The following is a 6,659-nucleotide window of genomic DNA, read 5'->3' as shown; positions in this document are numbered from 1 at the left end:
ATAAAAAATAAAATCTTCCCATTTATTACAACATGGGTATATTTGAGGGCATAGGTGTATCTTGGTAGATGAGGGCATTGTGCTAATTGAAATAAGTCAGACAGAGAAAGAGAAATACCACATTATTTCACTTATTGTGGAATTAAAAAGAAAATACAAATAGAAAACAAATTCCTAGATACAGAGGATAGGTTGATATATGCCAAAAGCAGGGAGTGGGAAGGTACAAACTTCCAATTATAGAATAAATAAGTCATAGAGATATAATATACAGCGTGGTGACTATAGTTAATAATAATGTTTTGCTTATTTGAATGTTGCTAAGAATATATATCTGAAAAGTTCATATCATAAGAAAAAAGAATTTTGTAACTATGTAGAGAGATATTAACTAGACTTATTGTTGGTGATATTTTTGCAATATATACAAATACTGAATTATCGTGTTCTATACCTGAAACTAATATAATGTTGTCCATGGATTATACCTCAATAAAAACAAACAAACTAACAAATAAATGAATCTCTGCAGATTTAAAAGATTCTCTAGTCTGTAAAGAGAAGATTAGACAATCTTTTCCCACTGGCCTAGGACAGAGACAATGTGAAAAAGACTTGACGTGCTCTTTCTTAATTTGAAGACAAAGAAAGTGGTCTATAAGACAAGGACTGCAGTCAGCCTCCATAAAAAAATGCAGACCTATTGACATGTCAATCTGTGCTCATTCACACCCATGCCAGACTTCTAACCTACAGAATTTTAAAATAATAAATTTGTATTGTTTTAGTCCACTAAATGTGTGACAATTTTATGCAACAGCAATACAACACATACACAATGAGATAACAAGAAATTAGACACAGCTGAAAAGAGAATTCATAAATTGGAAGATAGAGGCAAACATTCTGAGAAGAATGCATAAAACAAATCAAAATCTTGATACATAATGGTAAACTTGAAGAACAACAAAGACTGAATAAATATATCACTCATCAACATTGAGCTCACAAAAATTGAACACAGAAGTATGGCATAGAACATCCATAGAAAGAACTTGAAAAGAAATTGAAAACTTGTAGATGATTTAAAATAAATAACAACAATAATTTTAAAATAAAGATATCTCAAGATTGCAAAGTAATTACTACTTTAAAATATTTTTGTAGTTCAAGATCTGAAAATAGATAATCAAAAGTCTATATCTTGTAAAGTATGTATATGTTAATTTGCACTTATTTATTTCCTCTTTCCCCATACTAAAATAAAAGGAGGGAAGAAATTTTTACCTGACTTATTTACTGTTGCATTTCCAGAAGCTAAGCAGTGAATGGAATATTATAAGTGATGAATAATAAATGTGCAAACAGATAAATTGGGCATATATCTTCCAGACAAGTAAGGAAGATATGATTTTCTTATATGTACAATTTAAAACAAAACAAAACAACAGAAACAGACTCACAGATACAAAGAACAAACCGATGTTTGCCAAAGGCGGGGGTGTGTGGGATGAGTGAAAAAAGAGAAGAGAAATGGGTACAAAATTCCACTTATAAAATAAATAAGTCATGGAGAATGTAATGTACAGCATAGTGAATATAGTCACTAAGATCATAATAACCTTGTATGGTGACAGGTGATTACTATTCTTAAGGTGATTACATCATGAGGCATATAAATGTCAAATTACTATGTTGTACAGTTGAAATTAATATAATATTGTATGTCAAGTATACTTTGAAAAAAAAGAAAGAGAGAGAGTTAAACTGAATTCTAATAGGAGACAGGAAAATAAGAAAGAAGAAAAAGCATTGGAGAAACACAAAATAAGGTGGTAGATCAACACTTAAGTCAAAAGAATTTCCAATAAGCAGTTTAGAAGCAAACCCGAGAGAGATGATATTCGGTTGGTATGCAGCAGTAGGCTGCATCATTTTAATGTTTATATTTATTTTGATTGGCTATACATTTACTGCATTTTGCCAGGAGATGTGCCATATTGGTTCTTTTTTTTTTTCTTTAACTTTTTTGCAAGGCAAGTTTTGGTTGACCTCACAGATTTCAATGACCTTGCCAGCTTACAATCTCTTATTTATTTTTATTTATTTATTTCTTTTTTACTCCTATGGCACCTGGTCTTCCTAGGTGGTCTCCCATCCAAGTACTAACCAGGTCCGACCCTGCTTAGCTTCCGAGATCAGACTGGATCGGGCTTGTTCAGGGTAGTTTGGCCATAGACTTAGAAGGGAATTTCTTATTGTTAAGGAAGAAAGGAAGGAAGGAAGGAAGGAAGGAAAAAGAAAAGGTAGGAAGGAAGAGAGAGAGGGAGGAAGAGAAGAAGAGAAAGAATGAGAAAGAAATGTATTTTATTATCTTTATTTGACTGAAGTCAAGTGAACCTGCCAATGCATTCTGGCTTTTGGTAAAGGATACAATAGTTGACTTCTTCCCACAGAGCCGTGTATTTTTTCTGCATCATCACATTTTCACTGTATTAAGAATAATGTATTGTGATGGTTCCTTACTAGTTTCAGGGAATGTCTGTCCTCTAGGCAGCAACCAAACCGAAGACCTCTCCCTCTCTCTCCTATTTCTCCTTTGAAAGTCGGGGTTGATCGACCTACATTCTAGACAAGAGATCAAGTTCTAAAATGCTCTTTTGAAAGTGGTAAGTTTTTGCCTAACAAAATAATTGAAAGTGAAGCCAAAGGCTATAGGACAAAGTTGAATTCTAAACACTAAGAGTAGCACTAACTATGTCAAGAATAAAGTGTAGTTCTATGAAATCTTCCTCAACCTCTACCATCACTCCCCACCACCAGATTTCACTTTCTTTTTCTTATCCTTCTTTATCTCAAAGTGTTCTTTTTTTCCCTTACTATCTCACTGATATGCTGTCTTCTCTTTCATTTCGGTTAGCTGTAAACTTGTCTCATATTCCCTACCAGACAGAAATATTAGTGAAAAATCATCAGTTTTTAAATAGTTTTGGTTTTCCATTGTTGTACTTCAAAGCACCACAAATCTCAATGGCTTAAAATAATAATTTATTTTTATCACTCACAGTTCTGTAAGTCCACTAAGCTCAACTGGGTATTCTCGTGATGTTTTCGATGTTGTTATAAGCAATGTAGGCTGGAACTAAAGATCAACTGTCTGGATATCCAAGAGAGCTTGCTTAGATGGCTGACAAATAGTCGTAAACTGGGATCAAACTATAGCTATTGACCAGAAAAGCTACATGTGGTGTCTGGATTCCTAGCGAGAGCATCCAAGAGCAAATGTTCCGATTAAGGGAGATACTCAACTGGCAAGACACCACTTCCAATGTATTTATTTCTTTAATTAAAGCAATCACATGCTTTACCCAGGTACAGTTAGATAAATTCACTTCATCTCTAGTTGAAAAGAGTGGCCATCTTTAATATGTCATGGGCATCATATTTACAAGCTTCCAATTCAGGCTTTGTCTTCTAAAATCTGTGTGATTCATTCTCTTCGAACCAGTTTCTTCATCTGCTTACCAGAGTCTTTCTAACAAGAAAAAGTAATATTTGGAAAGTGTGGCTCATATAGTAGACAATCAAGAAATGATAACTACTAAACACTGATAATCTTATGAACTACAATAATTTATTATATGGATTTTGTGGGGAGCAAAATCATGTGAATGTGGAAAATTAACATTTGAGTAAAAGCATGAATAAATAAGCAAATCTCCAGCACAGTCATCTTGTCTTATTTACTTTTGTGGCATTCCAACAAATTTTTTTCCTTCTTTATTGATTCTGTAAATATTTTTAACTAGAAACTGTTTTTGTGTGTGTGTGTTGTGCAGTTAGCACTGATATTGGCCAAAATGCATAGCATTAAATGTATTAACTTTGAAAAATCTGTATATTTTAAAAAATTCCCTACTTAGATAACTTCTACTTTGCATTAGTGCTGGGAGTAGAACAATTTAGTTGAAGGAAAAGGAGATAAGGTTATCTGTAACCTGCGATAAGGTTACAGATATATGGTTAAAGGCTTGTCTCACTTAGTCAACCAGTAGATCAAGATGTGTCTGGGATTTTCAAGAAAAGAAATAATGTAGTTTACACAGAAGTAATACCTTCTATTCTAGTTCTTTTCATAAAAAGGCTAAGAATAGTGGCAGTATAAGTGAAATGCAGTAAATTCTTGAGACAGTTTTACTTTCTAACATTTAACATCTAACAGCTCTAAAATTCACTGTAAATGCGTCTGTCAATTTCATAGCAAGTAAAACTAAGTTTTGTGTATATCAATAACTAATAGATTATTTTAAAAATAATTTTCTTGGTAACATTGTATACATCAGAGGTTTCAATGACTTTGTTCTTTGTTTTGAAGATAACATTATTAAAAATATACCATGGAAAAGAAAATTCCCTTCTCTTCTATACTATTTATATAATTTTCATAGTGTCTTATAGTATAATAAATTTCTTTCAATTATTCATAATGCAAGTAATAATACAATGATAAATCTATTTATTGTCTTTTCATTGACACTTTTGTTGTCAATGTAATAGATAGTAGGGTTTAAGTCAGGAAATTTTCCAGGATTGCATGTGATAAAATCTGGTAGCTTTTCACAAAGATCTGTTCCTCAGCTAATAGAGGCTGAGGAACACATGCGTAAAAGTTAATTAAACCAAGTCTTTCTATTTTATAACAATTGGAATAAAAAACTCAAACAAAAATATAAGTAGCATAATGACGAATCATATCTATTTTTTAATGTATTCATATATCTTATTGTCAATATTTTTCAGGTATTAGATACTGTACACAGATACACATAAGAATTACATGTCTTCATGGTATAGGATGAAAGATCATCTATTAATTTAGTTTTATTGATAAGGATCAAGATAGCTGCATCAAGAAAAGAACCTTACTCTTTCAATAATTTATTAACCATGTGTATATCAACATGTATATTTTTAATTAATTACAATTGGCATTTGATACTATTTTATATTAGTTCCAGGTGTACAGTATAGTGATTAGACATTTATATAACTTACAAAGTGGTCCCTTGATAAGTTTAGTACCCAGCTGGCATTATACATTTATTATAATATTATTGACTGTATTCCCTATGCTGTACTTTCCACCCATGAATATTTTTTAACTACCAGTTTGTACTTTTTAATCCCTTCATTTTTTTCATCCAGCCCTCCAACACATCTCCCGTCTGGCAACCGTCAGTTTGTTCTCTGTATCGATGAGTCTGTTTCTGCTCTGTTTGTTCATTGATTTTGTTCTTTCGATTCCACATTTAAGTGAGATCATATGGTATTTGCCTTTTCTATCTTACTTATTTTACTTAGCATTATACTCTCTAGGATCATTCATGTTGTGACAAATGTGAAAATTTTATTCTTTTTTATGGCTGAATAATATTTCATTTTGTATATACCATATCTTTATTCAATTGTCTACTGATGGGCACTTAAGTTGCTCCATATCTTAGCTATTGTAAATAATGCTGCAGTGAACATAGAGGTGCATATATCTTTTTGAAATTGCTGGGTCAACGAAACAAAAAGACAATTTACTGAATGGGAGGAGATATTTACCAATGATAACCCATACGATTATTCAAAATTTATAAATAACTCATACAACTTAATGCCAAGAAAACAAGCAATACAATTAAAAAATGGGCAGAGGACCTTAACAGACAGTTCTCCAAAAAGAACATACAGATGGCCAACAGACATATAAAAAAAATGCTCAATGTCACTAACCATCAGAGAAATGCAAATTAAAACCATAATGAGATATCACCTCACACCTGTCAGAATGGCTATCATCAGTAATCAACAAACAGCAAGTGTTAGTGAGAATCTGGAGAAAAGGGAACCTTTGTGTATTTTTGGTGGGATTGCAAATTGGTGCAGCCACTATAGAAAACAATATTGAGGTTCCTCAAAAAATCAAAAATAGATCAAGAAAATATTTTTGAGCAAGGTAACAATTGAAGGAGCGTATACAACAAATTCTTACTATCGATTTAATTGTTTAGGCGAGGAATGTACGAGAAAGATGGGATAATTATTAATGTTGCTTTAATACATACTTATAGTGTATTATTTAACTTGTTATTACTTTCCAGATATTCTGTAATCTGGACTACATGGTATTTATCAAGTATAGTCTTCAATAGTTGTTAAAAATGTATATCTGTGTGACAACATCTGGTTTCCACTGCGTAGAACTGGGAGATAGAAAGATAGAAATTATTTCTCTGAATTTGGCAACAAAACAGCAGTCATGTCTTTTCAACTTATTTAATTTTTATCCATGTATGATATGAGAATGCTAATAACAAATAAGTGTGGGGGAAAACTAGAACTGTGGTTTGCGAAGAGTAGACATCATATGCCATGTCACAGAGCCCTTATGATCCCAGATTTATCATGACAGCATTAATTTCGTACCTTGTGCTGAGACAACAAGCAAGTCAGCAACTTAGTGTGCTGACATTGTGGCAAAACGTGATTTTAATTAGCTCACACAGGGGACACATTGAGGAAAAAGTGATATTTCACTGAGGAAGGTACTATTAAAGACAACCCTCCTTGACCTGTCATTTATCAGGTTAAGAGCTGAAAACCATATGACT

At 32.3% G+C, this 6,659-nt stretch overlaps 1 pseudogene; it reads right to left on the bottom strand.

The window, feature by feature from the left end:
* Window positions 1–2,121: 2,121 nt before the first annotated feature.
* LOC111745689 lies at window positions 2,122–2,240 on the bottom strand (annotated as a pseudogene).
* Between the last annotated feature and the right edge of the window lie 4,419 nt (window positions 2,241–6,659).

The sequence above is a fragment of the Pteropus vampyrus genome, unplaced genomic scaffold (genome assembly GCF_000151845.1).
Source record: "Pteropus vampyrus isolate Shadow unplaced genomic scaffold, Pvam_2.0 Scaffold160, whole genome shotgun sequence".
Taxonomy (NCBI): domain Eukaryota; kingdom Metazoa; phylum Chordata; class Mammalia; order Chiroptera; family Pteropodidae; genus Pteropus; species Pteropus vampyrus.
This window is presented reverse-complemented; position numbering and strand designations above follow the sequence as displayed.